This window comes from Pongo abelii, chromosome 15 (genome assembly GCF_028885655.2).
Source record: "Pongo abelii isolate AG06213 chromosome 15, NHGRI_mPonAbe1-v2.0_pri, whole genome shotgun sequence".
Taxonomy (NCBI): domain Eukaryota; kingdom Metazoa; phylum Chordata; class Mammalia; order Primates; family Hominidae; genus Pongo; species Pongo abelii.
This window is the reverse complement of record NC_072000.2, coordinates 44,079,820-44,099,063: the sequence shown is the minus strand read 5'-3', so window position 1 is coordinate 44,099,063 and position 19,244 is coordinate 44,079,820. Positions and strand designations below refer to the sequence as shown.

At 35.3% G+C, this 19,244-nt stretch overlaps 1 long non-coding RNA gene across 1 annotated transcript in view; it reads right to left on the bottom strand.

The window, feature by feature from the left end:
- Positions 1–16,052, bottom strand: part of LOC134760078 (uncharacterized) — a 60,977-nt gene extending 44,925 nt beyond the window's left edge. Inside the window, exons 1-3 of the long non-coding RNA XR_010136968.1 lie at positions 15,033–16,052; positions 12,932–13,071; positions 1,864–2,021 (exon numbers count right to left, since the gene is read on the bottom strand). This is a non-coding gene — a long non-coding RNA (uncharacterized LOC134760078). The remainder of the gene's footprint in view (positions 1–1,863; positions 2,022–12,931; positions 13,072–15,032) is intronic.
- Between the last annotated feature and the right edge of the window lie 3,192 nt (positions 16,053–19,244).

Here is a 19,244-nt window from a genome sequence, read left to right as displayed (position 1 = left end):
GGGAGTAATTCATTAATCTTATCTCCATTGTGTCACTTTTTTCTTTTTTATTATTATTCATATTATTTTTTACTATTTTAGAGACAGAGGCTGGCTCTGTCACCCAAGCTATACTCCAGCGACACTATCAAAGCTCACTGTAGCCTCCAACTCCTGGCCTCAAGAAATCCTCCTATCCTGGCCTCCCAAAGCATTGGAATTACAAGCGTGAGCTACTGTACTCAGCCACTGTCTGTCCTTTTAAACACCTACATCCAAGTACCAATTTTCTGCTTGACTCTATGTTTTCAGAGTCCTGCGAGAGAAGTCCATTTCACACTCTCATAAGCAAAATAAGAGAATGCATTGACTTATACTATGTCTTGAATGTATGTGTCCCTCCAAAATTCATATGTGAGAACTTAAATCCCAAGGTGATGGTATTAAGAGGTGGAGATTTTGAGAGGTTATTAGAGGATGAGGGCTCTGCTTTTACGAATGGGATTAATGCTCTTATAAAAGTGGCTTCAGAGAGCTGCCTGATTCTTTCATCTCTTCTGCCATGTGGGGATACACCATTCCTCCCTTTTGCCCTTCCATTATGTGAGGACACAGAAGGGAGGCACCATTTTGGAAGGAGAGAGCAGCCCTCACCAAACACCAAATCTGTTGGTTCCTTAATCTTAAATTACCAAGCTTCTACTACTATGAGAAATACATTTTTACTGTTTATAAATTACCCAGTCTGTGGTATTGTGTTACAGCATCCCTAGCAAACCTAGACAGCTTATATAACCCAGAAGCCTTATCTAAATGCTCAATAATTTGTTTCTCTTGATTTTCTCTTTTTCATCTTTGTCTCCCATTCTTCACCCTCCACTTTCTTCCCTCCATTTCTTCCTCTATTCATTTTTATCTTTTTATACTTTATATTATCTTTTCCTACATTCCTGGAAAATGTCTACAAGGTCTTAAATCTTTACTTAGTAGTCCAGAGCCAGATAAATGGTCATATATTCACCCTATATTAATATATGGACCAGACATTTTGATAGTGTGATTTGCTGGCTTTTTTTTGGTAGGGGGGCTTCTGGCAAGAAAGACATAATTTCAGTCCATGCTTACTCATTTGAAACAAGAATGAGACATTTAAGTTTTTTAAATAGGTACTTTTTTTCCATGAATCCATGGACTGTTATCTAAAAACAGTTATTAAATTGCAAAATAAGACCAAGTGAGATGGTTCATGCTAGTAATCCCAGCACTTTGGAAGACCAAGGCAGGAGGAGTGCTTGAATCCGGGAGTTTGAGAACAGCTTGGGCAGTACAGGAACATGTTGTCTCCAAAAAAAAAAAAAGAAAAGAAAGAAAAAGAAACATAAAACAATGAAAATTTCTACCATGCGCTAAAAATAAAGCTCAATATCACAGAGAGAAATACAAATGGTAGAGATAAGTAGTAGACGTGTACTGTCTAACTTTTGCTACAATATGCAATATACACTTATGCAGAACTTTAATAGCTTAAAATCACAATAATTTGTCCTTTGGTACTGTATATTGGCAATGTGGGATGGGCATAGCTGTGGATTCTTCTGCTGGTCTCAGCCGGCTGGCTGGCTGAGGATGATCAGTCTGGATGGCTTCATTCACATGTATGATGTTTGGTTAGAGTGATAGAGGCAAATAGGTCACATGTCCAGTACTTAACAAAGTCAGACTTCTTCCCTTAGTGTCTGAGTTCTAAAAGTAGCAAGAGAAGCCAATGCCTAGTGCACTAGCACTTTTCATGCCCTTTCTTATGTCACATTTGCTAAGGTCCCATTAATCAAAGCAAGTTACATGGTCAAAGTTTGATTTAAGGGATTGAGAGGTAAAACTCACCTTTTGATGTGATGACCAACAAAGTCACATTGCTAAGGGGTATTGATGTATAAATATCTTGACTTTTTTGTAGGGGGAGATAGTTTGTAATCTCAGAGAAGCTTGAACCTTAAGGTAACACTCAAATACCTCCTGCTGTTCTCGCCATTCTCTTTCCACTAGGTTGTAAATAAAAATTGCTGAGTGAAAAAGCAAGTTGCAGTAGAATGTGCATATTAAATATGTATTGTACATATATATTTAAAAGCACATACAACACAACATTAATGCTTACAGACATATATAGCTCTAAATAAAGGTAGAAATGAAGGATGGGCAGATTAAGCAGTTAATTTGTGTTAATGTGTATTTATGGTGAGAAGAAAAGATATTCAAATGGTAGACTAAAATATAGAAAAAAATGGGATCTCAACTAAGGAGGATGATAGGGTGAGTCAATGTAAATCTGATAAGTACCATAAATAAATTAAAAATTTGCAATACAGGGCAAGGAAATTTGTTTTGACAAAAAAAGTATATACACCTGTCATTTAGTAAAGGTCCTGGTTTTGTGTGTGTGTGTGTCAATCTATGAAGTGACTGTAAATATGACTTTGACAAGAATGTGTAAGTTAGATAGATAGATAGATATTCACTTCTCCGTTCCTGGCTTTAGCTCTTATTTCTGTTGCTGCTTCACAAGGCAACTCTTCCAGTTATCCTTGATTTTGCATGTCTGCTCCATTGAGACGTGAACATTTTTGTCAAGATATTGACTTTTGATTTAATACTTACAATATTATACTCATTGAGCTAAGATATGTTTAAATTTATTTTTATATATTTATATATGTATATATGGATATATATAGATTTTTTACAATATTTCCAGCCCATATCATACAGAAATATAGCCAAATTGAGGTGTTGATATCTCCTTCTGTCTACAGAGTATGCCAGCTGGTTTGCTGAAGGCTCAGCTGGTAATTGTGCATAAGAGACCGCTGCTCTTAGACATCACGATGCAAAAGTTTCACGTATTCGGGTAAGTAATCTCCATTAACACAATAAAAGTTAAATGGACACATTGAAATGCAAAAGTGAAACGATTCAAATAAATATAATAGAATGGCTTAGGTTTAGGCTTAAGCTTAATGCAACATCTCTAAATGAACAAATGGAACAGTTTTCAAAACAGAAATTTTCCATGAGGGAATGGATCATATACTGCAGTGCAGAGGATTTGATTAGATACTCAATAACAATGTTCTTTATTAATAATATTTAGATTGATGCTGAGCAGGAGTAATTAAAAAACATGATGACTTTGAAGCTCCTTGTAGATTAAGGTTTAACTAATAATATTGAGGTAAACATACCACATAATTATCCTTTGTGCCACAAATGACTGATAAATAAATGAATGAATACTGGTCCCATTTCCATGCACTTCTCTTTTCCCTTTCTCTCTGTTATTTATTATGCCTATGGTCAGGTACACCCAGGATCACTTCTTCTCTTCTCCTGGCCTTAGATGCTATTTCTGCTGCTGCCTTATAAGGCAACTCTTCCAGTTATCCTTAACTTTGCATATCTTCTCAGTGCAAAAATAAAAATATGTGTCAAAATCCTATGTTTTGGTTCTATAATTATAATATTATTGAACTAAAGGTATTTAATAGAGTTAAAGTAGGGGCCTACTAGTTTCTTACAGCCACTTACATATACTTGGATGATTTTTCTTACTTTCTATAGTCCTCATTCTATAATTTTTGATCCGAATTATTCCAGAGATTGGATTAAAAACAAATGGATGTGGCATACAGGGAGCATCTCAAATCATTCATTCTCACCAGCAGGTCTCATGTGCTCCAAGACCAACTTGAAGCACTCTCCTTCTTCCTCTAGGTGAGTCTCTTCCTCTTCAGGTAAACTACTTTGGAGCTTAAGGATTGTATCCCTCCCCTCACCTGCTCACATCTGTCTCATTTTATTTGACAGGTGTCAGCTGTCCCTGGCATATAATGTCGCTTTCCACTAGGTATACAGGCTAAAAAAAAATTACTCACATCATCTTGTGTTGAAATCCCTGAATTCCTAGAATGAGACATAAAATATTAAGAACATCGCTGCCTCTTAACTTCACCACACTGTTAAAAATATAACCTTTATGTGTGATTGAAGAAAAGAGCAGTCTGTATTTTCAGAGAAGCATCATGACCTACTGATAAAACAAATTTTTAAAGCACAAATTCCTTATAGAGCATTTAAAATATATCACTGGTGCTTCTCTTTACATCTTCTCTCCATTTATTTCCCTACCACAACGTATTCTACAATCTAGACACACCAAACTAATTATAGTTACTTGAATATAGTGTTTTGTCTTGTCTCTGAATTTTCCATATGCTATTTTTTATGCCAGTAATGCAGTGCTTTTAAAACATTTTAGATGATAACACTCAGTAAAATTTATATTTTAAAGAGCAGCCAAGTAATAAATATGTACGTTTATGTCTGTGTGTATGTGTGTAAGGAAACATTTTTTTTCACATAAAAATCTTTAATCTTAATACATGTGATGCATCTCATAATTTTTATTCATCTATTTAATTTTTAAATATACTGATCATAATTTATTAGACTGTATAAAATCTTAGTACCATGACTTTAACCTAGTATAGAAAAAAATAGTAGAATTGTCTTTTCTTTTCATTTAGTAGGTAACTCCCTGTTTTTTCAGACTACTCTGGATTATTATGGATGGATGACTCATGAATTCTATGCATTCAATAACTAATATTCTTAGAAGCAGAGAAAAATTTCTTAAAATGAGGCCATTGAAGTACAATGCTTACTTGTCATTTGGCTTACAAGTATCAGAAATAAGCATCAATGAACTAAGAATGTATTCTTAAGATGAAATACTTTTTCCTAATCTCGTAGCTGTCAGACTACTATAGAATAGAAACTAATGCTTGTCAAAAGTTATAACCCAGATTAGAGTTGTCTTATGAGCATTCGATGCAAAACCACCACCAAGTAATATCTTCCTTAATTAGAAATGTGTTTGCTAGATGGACAAACTAAATCAAAATTACAAACATCCGAAATCCAACTTTAACTGTACATTTTAATTTAAATTAAATTTGCATGTATTCAAGGTGAAAGTTACAAAGCACTACACAAATTAACATAGCAGATTTTTCAAACATATATTGCCTTCATCTTGTGGGGAAAATGAATAAAATTAATGTGTTATAATACCCGTGAGACCGCAAGTACAGTGCACTTTGGAAAAACTTAGAGTAAATTGCTTGAAATTACTGTCAGCATCAAAGTTCAGGCTGACAAGAAGCCTCTCAGTATCACAATTTAAACTGAATAATCTGTAGTCACATCATGTACTCTCTATTCTATTGCTAGTCTCTACTTTCGTTCTATCTCTACCAGTGTAAAGCTTGATTTCAGCATTTAAGATACAAATTAAATTTATTAACAGATAGATTATTTTAAGTATTACCCTTAAACATAGACTTTCTCAAAACATGCTCAGATTTAATGACAATCAAAAGTTAAGTCAAGGCCGGGTGCGGTGGCTCACGCCTGTAATCCCAGCACTTTGGGAGGCCAAGGCGGGTGGATCACGAGGTCAGGAGATCGAGACCATCCTGGCTAGCACGGTGAAATCCCGTCTCTACTAAAAATACAAAAAATTAGCCGGGCGCGGTGGCGGACGCCTGTAGTCCCAGCTACTCGGGAGGCTGAGGCAGGAGAATGGCATGAACCCGGGAGGCAGAGCTTGCAGTGAGCGGAGATGGCGCCACTGCACTCCAGCCTGGGCGACAGAGCGAGACTCCATCTCAAAAAAAAAAAAAAAAAAAAAAAGTTAAGTCAAATTATTTAAACCCTACCCTACAAAGTTAAAGATTACTTTTTTTAAACATAATGCAAATTGAAATAGATCATAGATAGAGAGAAGTACAAAAAAATCACAAAAGTACAGTTCAGTAAATGTTCACAAACTGCACACACTCGTAGAAATATGACCCAGAACTCTCAGCACAAAGAGGCCCTCATATGGCCCTCTAGTTTCTTTTCCTTCGTTGTCAAGAGTAACCTCTATCCTGAATTCTATCACTTACATATGCCTTTTCTATAATTGATATAAATTGAATCACAGAGTGATGCACTTTCTTGCATACAGTTTGTCCAGCTCAATATCTGCAAGATTCATACTTCCTGAATAAAGCAGTTCATGCATTCTTATTGCCCTTTAGCATTCCATTATTTGTCAAAATATACCATAATTTACTTATCCATTCTACTGTTGATATACAATTGGGTTGCTTCCAAATTGGGGCTAGTGCAAATAGGCTGCTATAAATCTTTCTCTGGGTATCTTTTGATACATACATAAAAGAAATTTCCAGGAAGTTGTATGACTTAACATTTCCTGGAAATTCATAGGCTATAAATATGTCTGACTTTTTTAGACACAATTGTGCTCTTCTCCGAAGTGATTTTACCAAATTACATTGCTAATGACAATGTATGAGACTTCCAATTACTCTATATACTGCCCCAAACTTGGAACTGTCAGGCTTTTTTTGTTCGTTTGTTTTGTTTTCAATTTTAGCCATTTTGTTGGATGAATGCCGGTATAACATCATGGAGTACTAATAATTAGGTTAAGCATGTTACTAATAATTCGTTTAAACAGATTTTCATTTATTAGCTGCTTAGATATTCTTTGTTTTACCCCAAAAGTCTACTACCCAACTTTTTAAATAGAGATAACTGTTTTCTTAATGATTTCTAGAAGTCCTTGATATATCGTGGATAAGTGTATCTTCTCCTAATTTGTAAATTGTATTTTTACTTTCTAATGGTATTTTTGACAAATATAAATTATAAGATTAAGGTGGACAAATTTATCAATTTCTTGATGAATAATGCCTTTTGTGTCTCTACAAAATAGCTTTGCTTAACCTAAGTTTCTAAAAATATTTGCATATGTTGTCTTCCATAAACATTATTGTTTTAATTTTCACACTTAGACATGTAGTCAATTGGAATTAATTTTTGTATATGATGTAAGGTAGGAGGTAAAGATTTATTTACGTTTTTATTATTTTTCCAAGGTGATTATCCAATTGAAACGGCATTCTATATTGAAAATGCCATCTTTTCTTTACTGCACTACATTGTCATCTTTAAACCAAATAGCAGTTCTTGATGTCTGTGTCTTTTTCTTATGCTTTAATTTTCTTTTATTACTATAATTGTCAATTCTTCAACAACTAATACATTTTGTTAATTAGCTCTATAATAACCTTTTATGATTGGCAGTGTAGGTCCCTGAAGCCTAATTCTTATTCTCAAGAAATACTGTAGCAGACAGGATGCTGAGATTGTTGGTTTCCCAATCCCGGTTATGTACATTCTCCATAGTGCCCTCTCATTGAGTGGAAGCAGGACCTATGAATATGATGAGGTAATTACTGTTTTTATCAGTTTATGTTATATAGAATAAATGATGGGATTGTTTCTCCTTTGATTAAATTAAATTGTGTAAGGCTATCCTATAGCAAACTGGAGAAAGATTCACTTGCTGGCCTTAAGAAGTAAGAAGCCATGTTGTGATATGACCGCATGGCTAGGACATGAGAGTAGCCTCTAGGATGTAGGAGCCACCCTAGCTAAGAGCCAGCAAGAAAACAGGGACCTACAATGAACTGAGTTCTGTTAATAACCTGATTGAGTTTGGAAATGGATTATTCTCTGGGCAGTCCTGCAGATAAGCATGCAGCCTGGCTGGCACCCTGATTTCAGACTCATGATCCTCTAAGCAGGGATCTCAGCTAAACTGGACTTCTGATCTACAGAAACTGTGAAATAATAAATACATGTTGTTTTAAGACACCAAGTCTTTGGTAACTTGTGCAGCAGTTGAAAACTAATATGAAAAATTTGGCTTTTTTTGGTTCATTTTATTTCCCCATATGTTCTAAAATAAACTTACCAATTTGCAATTCTAAAACCTACTGAAAATTTGAATGTAAAAGTATTGAATTTGTAAATAGAGGATACTATTTAGTTATTATTTAGTTATTCTCAATACATTTTGCATTTTCTATTCTTAAGAAGAATTGGTGTTAAAATAGTTTTTTGCTTTGCCTAAAACTATTTAACAAAATTCATTAGTAAAATCATATGAGCTTTACTTGTTTTGAGGAGATAATTTTTGGGAGTTTCAACATCCTCAGTAATTATGAACCTACTCAAAATTTTTATGTCAATTTGTGTTACTTGGAGTGTATACAGATATTAATAAGAGTATATATATTTTATTATCTGTAATATAGCTTATTACCCATTTATCTTTTTAATTATGTAGGATCTATCGAGTCATTGCCTTTTTGTCTACTGAAATTGTATATATGATATATAAATTATTAGATATATAAATTATATATTTTATTAGTTTATCAGTTTTATCAGAGTGCCGTCAGTTTTATGAAACATTTTAATAGATCAACTTTTAGCTTTGTTGACTTTTTCTATTATATATTAGTTTCCTACTTCACTGGTTTCTTTTTATATCTTTTTAATTTCTTCGACTTTCTTTGAGATTAATTTGCTTTTTTGTGGTTTTTTTATATTACTAAAACTCAGAATTTTTTAAATTTGTAATATTTAAGTTTAGGGCCATAACCTTTCCTCTGAAATACAAAGAAGTAATATAAAGAAAATTAACAAGAAGGAAGGTTCAGGGAATTTAGAGTTTCCTATTTCTACTTGAGGGTGTTGCATGTCAAAGAAAAGAGCAAGGATCACCTCCAGAAATACTGGCTGAAATCACAGCATAATAAGACTTGAATATTTGATTAATGCATTATACTTAGGGCTTTCTAATGTAACCAAATTGGCCCTAGAAAACATATTATCAGATATTTTAGTAAGGTTTATTTTTAGCAGTATGCAGAATACATCAGGGTCATAGGGGCAACTATTTGAAATTTCCTATGCAGGATGTGCTGCTGGTTTTTATTACTACAAAAGCCTCTCCTGGGCATAAAAATGTGAAAGAGGTCATAGATGAGAAAGAAAACTTAAAATTTAAAATGTGAAACCATTAATTGGATTTAAAAGCAAAGTAAAACGCAGAATCAACCATATCTCTAAAGTCTCAGCCTGAGTAATGATGGTGGAATGGGATAGTTGTGCCATCAAGGGAAAGAGGAATTTTAACTAAAAATTTATTTGAATGAGTCTAAGAATGGTGGAAGAAAGGAGATTAAAGAGCTAAATATTAAAAAGGCTTCTGACGCTTATTTCATTTGGTTTGGGACTGATTGCTTAAATGTTAAGTAAGGAACAGGGATAATTCTTAGTAATAGTTGCTTTGAAATGAACCAGATACCAAAGTTAAGAAATTGAGTGCTATAGAAATGTCCAAGTACAATGAAATTACAAAACAAGGTGTTATCCCACAAAGCTAGACAGAGAGATGAAGTGATGATTTAGATTAGAAACATTTATCAAGGAATCAAGAAACCTAAACATGAAGTTAGCAGCAAGCTATGGGAAAGGTATAAGCAATGGGCTTCCTCCAGGCCTTTTAAACACTAAATTCTGAGTTTGAAGGAGACCAAATCTCTTCTTTCATAACTTGGTTTTGGAATTATGAATGTTTCTCTAATTAAAGCTACTATGTTTTCAATGGTTATGATTTAGCAATGTGAAAGCTAATCCATAATCCTTGTTATGGAAGCACAAAATTATGAGAGCAAAGTTTGTACATATAGTGGGATTGGCCAAATAAGTGAATATATTATGGAAAAAGAAAGCCAGGTTCCTCACTGTCAGAGAAGGATGTTACAAATAAGGAAATGTGGAAGGCTAAGATGAATCCAGTAGAGTTAGATTGAAATTAGAGGTATCAATAAAAACTTAGGTTTTTGTTAAATTATATATACAGATAAACATAGAAATAAATATTGGTGTCTGTGTATTCATGAATTAGAATACATACATATATTTCCTAGTTCTTTCTGATGAGTCTAGAAGCAATGATATCCTAATAGCAATGAACACACCAAATTCTAAGACATATATAAGTGAGCGTGTGTGTGTACATATTCAGAAATATATACCAAACACAAGGTAATCATACGCTTAATCTTTTTGTTTTAAACTCTTTATGGTCACCTATACATAGTCATTTTTTCTTTCTATCTAAAGATGAAAAAACCACAAATTTTGCTAAAATATATTTTAAAAGGTTTATTCTGAACCAATATGAGTGACTACAGCCCAGGGTTATATGATCTCAAGAGGTCCTGAGAAAGTGTGCCAGAGGCAGTTGGGTAACAGTTTGGTTTTATACATTTTAGGGAGACAGGAATTGCAGATAAAATCATAAATTAATACATGGACGATATACATTGGTTTGGCCTGAAAAGGCAGGGAATCTTGAAAAAGGGAGCTTACAAGCCATAGGTGGGTTTTAGGGATTCTTTAGTTGACGGTTGAGAGTGAAACTTATTTAAAGACTTAAAGTCAGTAGAAAGAAATGCTTGAGTTAAGATAAGGGGGCTTTGGGGGCCAAGGCCCTTAGCCTCTGGAGGTTCACTGAAAAATCACTGATATGAGGCAGATTGATTAATAAGAGAAAAGGCATACAAATTTGCGTAAAGTATATACATGAGAGTCTTCGAAATGAAGACCCCACCTCCCAGTGAAGTTCAGAAGCTTACCATCTTAAGGTTATAGAAAGAATGCTGGCTTAGAATATTGGCAAAAATAGGTTTTCGTAGCAAGACAGGTTATGGGAGGGAGAAAGAAAGAGGCTTGGCTAGCAAAGGTAGCCTTGTTATGCTAATGAAGACTCACAGGTAGCAGCCCTCAGAGAAAATAGATAAAAGGTATCTTTTTTCAGACATTTAAAGGTGTCTTACTCTCAGTTAATCTCGTCTGGATGCAGGAAAGGTCTAGAAAGGGAAGTCATGGATGCCTTAATGGAGATTATCTACAGATGTAAATTTTCCCCCAAAAAGATGGCTTTGCATGGCTATTTCAGTCTGCTGGCCCTGTAGCAGCCATCTCAAAATATATTTTGAGTTAAAATATTTTGATTTCCCTTCAATTCTGCTATTTGTCATGTGACGCTTTAGCACGCACAGGTTGCAAAGTGTAAACCAAAAATAAAATTCTAAGCCCCGCAACCAACTGCTGGACCTTCCGCTTGGACAAAGGGCATTCCAAAGTTAATCTAAAAGATTAGTTCAGGCCATGATGGGAAATGGGAGTTAGACTCTCTTATAATGAGTGCCTTATTATAGTGCCTTATTATACTCTCCCTGTTGGAAATCAGGCACAGCTGACCAGCATCAACATCAAAACAGAGACCTTAAGACTAAGTCTGATAAAAAAATTTATAATCTCTCTCTGAAGCATGCATCTTGGGGGCTTCATTTGCATAATAAGAACCTTGGTATTAATAACCCCTTATCTTAACCCAAACACTCCCTTCTATTGATTCTAGGTCTTCAGAAAATCTTTGAATCTTCCTGTGACCTGGAAGTACCATCCCCACCCCATGCCCCAGTTTCCACATATTTCTGGATTGAACCAATGTACATTTATTGATTTATGTCTTATATCGCCCCAAAATGTATAAATCTAAGCCACAGCTCAACCACCTTGGGCACATATTCTCAGGATCTCCTGGGGCTATGTCACAATCCACTGGTCACTTACGTTTGGCTCAGAATAAATCTCTTCACATATTTTACAGAGTTTGACTCTTTTCGTCAACAAAAGTAAGCCACCTTATATGGGTTAATTAAAAAAAAACACATAATGAGATTTTATGGCTTATAAGGAATGAATCCCCATACCTCTTAGGAATTTGGGCAAGAGAATAAAAGTTCAGAGATCAGTGCTCATAACTAATCTCTCTATCCATTCCTAGATAAAGATCTCTATCTATATGTATAATGTCTCAGGGATGTCTTTTATTCCTATTTTAAAGCCATACATAATTTTCAAAAGTTTTCTTTCCTCCTGTCTGTTATGCTCCTGTGAGTGAGATAAATATGAAATGAGAGAAAAACGTATTTTCAGATGTTTATAATTTCTGAGAACAAAGTGGACAATACGTCATGAGATAGTAACCTGGATTAGCTTGATAGGGAGAAAGGGTGGTCTCCCTGTTATAAATAAGATGATTAAGAATAACAAAGCTCTCTTGCTTGGCTACCTAAAGAAGGTAAATGAGTATTCTCAGGCTGTGAGCTTATGAACCATTGCAAAGGTACAAAAAAGAGACAGGCATGTTGGACAATTAGTAAAGAAACAGTATGCCTGGATCTTAAACAGAGGGTGGTGAGAGGTGGATTATGAAATTCAAAAATAGGCAGAAACAATATTGTGGAACATTCAGAATATGGATTTTACTTTAAAAATTCTAGCAACAACTCAAAATAATCAGAGGTTAGAAATGTGCAATTTAGTACATGTAGTTAGGGTTGAAAATTGTATTCCTATTTTCCTAAAATGAGAATCACCTTCTCTCACATGCAAGGATATTTTACTTTGGGGAATTTAATTTCAAGTATCAAATCTGAGCAGAAGTACATTTAAAAATTTTTCCAATTTGTATTTCATGGCAATTAATCCTCTACCATATCCTCAAACTGAGCCTGGAGCTCTTTCTTTGTACATAACTTTTGTGAACACAAATAAATATTTCCAGGAAAGTAGACATACCTAAGGAATGTAAATATCCTCTGGCTACAGAAAATCAATAGTATTGCCTAAAACATGATTTACTGATAATGTGTCAGAGACTATTTTTTGTTTAAGAGAATAGAAATATATTAAATGAGCACTTCCAGAAAGCTCTTGATTGTCCCTTACTTTTATGAGACCTGTTTTTATGATCATTAACCCTGTAATAGAGTATTTCAGATTATTGCCTCTTTAATAAATTGTTCATTGTTCATGATTCTCTAAGAACAGCAGATATTAATTAACAAATGAATGTATTCAGTTACTTTGTTTCCATTTGTGCCTTACTTACTTCATGAGCTGATTTCGGGAAGGCTATGATAAATGGTTATCTGTCTCTTTTCCTCATTAGGTTATCTCTAAATTCACTGTCTCCTGGTTTCAAGGATGATGGCAGAAATATGACCATAAAACTGTAGCTTCTCATTATACCTGGAAGCAGTAGGAGTATAGTATTTATAATCTCATTATCTCAATGGATAGTTGTAGCTGTGCATATGCCCTTATTATCTCTACTGGGGCTGGTAATGATATACATAGTCTCATTTTCTATGCTGTGGAATTGAAGAGTTGCATTTATAATTGAGTGTTCTGTACTGTAAGTAATATAAGGTGGGTGGATAACTGGTTGAAAGTGTGTCTAGTATTTTTTTGACTTTCCATTTTTCATATACATTTGATACTTGTTACTCAAATATCTACAATTAGAAAATTCTGATAAGAGTAGACAAATAAGAAAATAAAATGAATAAAAATATTTAAGAAAATATGAGTTAAGATATTGACAACCCATCACCCTATGGATGACATTCCACCGACAAACCCCCTGACTCCACCACTCAAGATTGTCATTCAGGTGAAAAAAAAGAAAAAAGAAAGAAAGAGACAAAGAGAGAAAAAGATAGAGAAGATTAAAAAAATAACATTTTAGTTTTGAACTTTCTTGGTTTTTTTTTTTTTCTTTTATGTTGTTTTTCTGGTTTTTTTTTTCAGAAGGAGTCTTGCTTCTTTGCCCAGGCTGGAGTGTAATGGCGTGATTTCGGCTCACTGCAACCTCCACCTCCCAAATTCAAGTGATTCTCCTGCCTCAGCCTCCCCAGTAGCTGGGATTACAGGTATGTGCCACCATGGCCGGCTAATTTTTGTATTTTTAGTACAGACAGGGTTGCACCATGTTGCCCAGGCTGGTCTCAAACTCCTGACCTCAAGTAATTCGCCCGCCTCGGCCTCCCAAAGTGCTGGAATTACAGGCGTGAGCCACCGCGCCTGGCCCTTGTTTTCATTTCAATACCCTAGCCATCAGCTTTCTTACACAAAGTGTTATGGAAAATACTCTGCTCAAAATGAAACAGTGGTTTTGAACACTTTCATAAACATGAGGTTATACAATCTCTTGGCAGTTCTGGGATAGTAACTAAAGTTCAGAGAGAGTAACAAAGAAAAATCCACAGTTTTCACGGCTTCTAAACCATGTTTCCAAGTAAAAATCTCCAAAATAAAATCAAAGATGGGGTAAAATTTTACCCATCAAAGGCTAAATGCTGATATATGTTTCCAAGTAGTCTGCTAATGTGTTATACAAACAAATCTCTGAAATAACTTCCATTTTTCCACTTTGTATTGAGAAATGTAATAATTATTTAGATTTATGTCTTTAAATAAAGAGGAAGTATCAGAGGCATTTAAACCAGAGCAACTCCATCTTGTATAGAGGCTGGGTAAAATAAATTGGGGACCTACTGGGCTGCATTCCCAGGAGGTTAGACATTCTAAGTCACAGGATGAGATAGGAGGTCGGCAAAAGATACAGGTCATTAAGATCTTGCTGATAAAGCAGCTTGCAGTAAAGAAGCCGGCCAAAATCCACCAAAACCAAGATGGTGAGAGGGACCTCTGATCACCCTCACTGCTCTTAATACACTAATGAAACTGCATTAGCATGTTAAAAGACACTTCCACCAGCGCTATGACAGTTTACAAATGCCATGGCAACATCAGGAAGTTACCCTATATGGTCTGAAAAGGAGAGGAACCCTCAGTTCTGGAAATAGCCCATTCCGTTCCTGGAAAACTCATGAATAATCCATCTCTTGTTTAGCCTATAATCAAGAAATAATCATACAAATGGGCAACCAACAGTCTTAGGGCTGCTCTGCCTATAGAGTAGCCATTCTTTTCTTCCTTTACTTTCTTAATAAACTTGCTTTCACTTTATGAACTCACCCCGAATTCTTTCTTGGGCAAGAACCAAGGACCCTCTCCTGGGGTCTGGATCACGACCTATTTCTGGTAACAGAAGCACACATACAAATGTAGACTATTCCAGTATTACTGGTAGGCTTCCACTCACTAGCCTTGGGAATAATTAAGTCACCTCTCTTTTTAATACTTACATGAAATTGTGGGCCTTCCCCTGCTCATATGAACAGAACATCCAGTTGCTTTCTCTGTGAACTCCTCATCCAATTTTTATTCTTATAAAAATCCAAAGCATCTAATCCTCTTTACAAATTCATGGCAAAGAGAGAACTGGAGAACAAAGCATTTTTAGTTGCTATTTCTTTTCTCACAGGAGCTTTGCTGTGAAAAATTATTTCAAACAATTCAGTGCATCCCTCCCCACTACTAAGTTTTTGGAATTGTTGGCCTGAGGCTGTACGCAGGTTGTAAAATTTCTGTCTTAAATTTAACCAAGAATGGCTATCTAAATGTTCCCCTAAGTTAAAAGGTCTTTAGTTTACTTTCAAATTGAAATATCACTCACTATTTGACTGAAACGAGGCCAAAAGGAAGTAAGAAATTCAGTCACAAGCAATACAAGACTCAACCCTACTTCCCTTGTTTTCATCCACTTAAACTACTCACATACAACTACTTGGGTGTAAACTTTGGTCCTAATTGATTCCAATTATATCCAAGATAAATTTTCATTTCAAAGCTCCAGGACTTTGTTCCTGATCAGCCCACCCATCAGAGAGTTTCTAATAATGTCAAACCTCATTAAGGAAGTTGTTTAACTCCAACTTCTTTCTCCCAGTAAGCTCTGTGAAAAGAAAATAAAGGACCCCAAAATTACAAAGCCAAAGGGAAAATTCAAGCTAGGAACTGTGTCAGGTAAACCTGCCTCCCATTTTATTTTTAAATAAGACAGCTGCCAGGTGCGGTGGCTCACGACTGTAGTCCCAGCACTTTGGGAGGCCAAGGCAGGTGGATCACGTCAGGAGATCAAGACTATCCTGGCCAATATGGTGAAAACCCATCTCTACGAAAAATAGAAAAATTAGCCAGGCATGGTGGTGTGTGCCTGTAGTCCCAGCTACTCAGGAGGCTGAGGCAGGAGAATCACGTGAACCTGGTAGGTGGAGGTTGCAGTGAGCCAAGATCGCACCACTGCACTCCAGCCTGGGTGATAAAGCGAAACTCCAACTCAAAAAAAAAAAAAAAAACCGAGAGAGAGAGAGCTATAAAGATTTATATATATATATATATACATATATATATATATATACACACACACAAAAGCTACATACCTCCCTCACAATTTGCCCACAAGGAAATTCCTTATGGGCAAAGGACAGACAGAATTCCAAGTCATTGCTCTGTTCACCTGAGACAAATGCATGTCTGATTGCTTCCTCTGCCCTATTATTTCACTAAGCCAGACTAAAGCATAAGTGACTATTCCTTTACTCTCCTCTCACATGTAAATTGTGCATTCAGTGAAAGGCTAATCAGAAACTTAAAAGAATGCAACCTTTTGTCTCTTATCTACCTATGACCTGGAAGCCCCCTCCCCACTTCAAGTTGTCCCACCTTTGCTGACCAAACCAGTGTACATCTTACACATATTGACTGATGTTTCATGTCTCTATAAAATGTATAAAACCAAGCTGTGCCCAAAGAACCTTGGGCACATGTCATCAAGACCTCCTGAGGTTGTGTCAGAGGTGTGTCCGTAACATTGGCAAAATAAACTTTCTAAATTGATTGACATATCTCAGATATTTTTGGGTTCACAGCTCCTAGGCAGATATTTTTAACTCTTTTTGAAAGATGAGGTGGTATGAAGAGCAGTACATTCTTTTTATTATTATGTTCATTATTTTTAATTTTAAGTTCCAGGGTACATGTGCAGGATGTGCAAGAGCAGTAACTTTTTAAAAATAGTCTTTTTTAAAGATAAGTATTAGGTTCACAACAAAATTGAGCAGAAGGTACAGAGAATCCCTGTATACCACCTGCCCCCTGGCTCATGCATAGCCTCATCAATTATCAGCATCCCCAATTAGAGTGGTACATTTGTTACAAATGATGAACTTACATTAATACATCATTATTACACAGACTCCATAGTTTATATTAGGGTTTACTCTTGGTGTTGTACATTCTATGGGTTTGGACAAATGTATTATATATTGATGCATGTCTACCATATTAGTATATGATACTATACATTAATACTACACCTTAGTATATTAGTAGTTTCACTGACCTGAAATTCTCTGTATTCCATGCATCATCCCTCCCTCCCAGCCCAACTCTGAAAAGAACTGATCTTTTTACTGTCTCCATAGTTTCGTCTTTTCCCGAATGTCATATAATTGCAATCACACAGTATGCAGCCTTTTCACATTGGCTTCTTTCACTTAGTAAAATGCAGTTAAGTTTCTCCATTTTCTGTGCATAGTTTGATAGCTCATTTCTTTTTGCACTGAATAATATTTAATTTCCTGGATGTACCAAAGTTTATTTATCCACTAACCTATGGAAGGGCATCTTGGTTGCTTCCAAGTTTGGGCAGCTATGAATAAAGCTTCTATAAACATTCCTCTACAGGTTTCTGTGTAGACATAAGTTGTCCACTCCTTTAGGTAAATACCAAGGAAAATGATTGTTAGATAGTATGGCATGAGAATGTTTAGTCTTGTAAGAACCATTAACTGTCCTTCAAAGTAGCTGTACCACTTTGCATTCTCATCAGCAGTGAATGAGAGTTCCTGTTGCTTCACATCCTTGCCAACATTTGTTGTAGTGGTGTTCTGTACTTACAACACTTCTGACATCAAATATGTAGATTTTCCACACATTGCAATTTACAAATTATCTGTGAACACCAACTCAGTATCCTACAGTTTAATTCAATTCTAGCACTAACTATAGGATAAGGATGAGTCCCACAGAACGACCTCCAACTTCAGATTCCAATTGCAAGTAGTTGGTCCTGGGTTACCCACATTTCTGTCTGACTTGGTTACTGTTGGGTTCCCTAAAACTTTCTCCTCAAATTTGATAATTTTCTATAACAGCTCATAAAATCCAAGGAAACACTTTACTTGCATAACTGGTTTATTATAAAGAATATCACAAAGGGTACATATGTATAGTCAGATGAAGAGGTCCATAGGACAAGGTATGATGAAGGGGCATGGAGCTCTCATGCTGTGTCCAGGTGTGGCACTGTCCCAGTACTTCCATGCAGTCACCAATGCGGAAACTATTTTAACCCCTTTGTTTGGGATTTTAATGGATGTTTCATTATATAGGCATGATTGATTAAATTCTTGGCCATTGTCAGTTTAACTCAGTGTCCAACTGCTTACCCCTCTCCAGAGGTGGATGGGACTGAAAGTTTCAACCCTCTTGTCTTGTGGTTGGTTCTTCCCACAACCAGCTCCTATGCTCCAAGAGTAGACTTACTAGAATAAACTTAGGTATGACTAAAAGGGGCTTATTATAAATAAGAAATGATGCCTCTCTTATGCTGTCACTCAGGAAATTATGAGAGTTTTAGAAGCCTGAAGCAGAGAAAAAGTATATATTTTTATTGCATCCCAATAGTCACATCTCATTGTTGTTTTAATTTGCATTTCTTTGATAACATGAGATGTGGAACATCTTTTAAGATGCTTATTTGTCATCTGTATATCTTCTTGGTGAAATGTCTGTTAAAGTCTTTGGCTCATTTTGTAATCAGGTTGTTTTCTTGTTGAATTTTAATAATTATTTGTATATTTTGAATAACAATCTTTTATCAAATATCTTTGTGAATATTTTCTCCTACTCTGTGGCTTGTCTTTACATTATCTTGACAGAGTTTTTCACAGAGCAGAATTTTGTAATTTTAGTGAAGTCCAGTTTTAATTTTTTATATATATATTGTACTTCGGTATGTTTTGAAAAGTCATCACCAAATACAAACACAAGTTCTTCTAGATTTTTCTTCCAGGAATTTTATGGCCTTGCATATTATATTTAGATCTGTGATCCAGCTTGGGTTGATTTTTGTGAAGGGTCTAAGGTCTGCGTTGAGATTTATTTTCCTTGCATATGGATGTCCAGATGTTCCAGCATCAGTTGTTGAAAAGTCTACCTTGTCTTTATTGTATTGCCTTTGCTCTTCTGTCAAAGATTGGTTAACTATATTCATGTGGATCTATTTCTGGTGTTTCTATTCTGTTTCATTAATCTTTTGGTCTATTCTTTCTCCAATAGCCCACTGATTAGTGTAGCTTTATACTGAGTCTTCAAGGTGAATAGCATCAGTCCTCTTCCCTTGGTTTTCTTCTTCAATGTTGTGTTAGTTATTCTGTACTTTTGCCTTCACA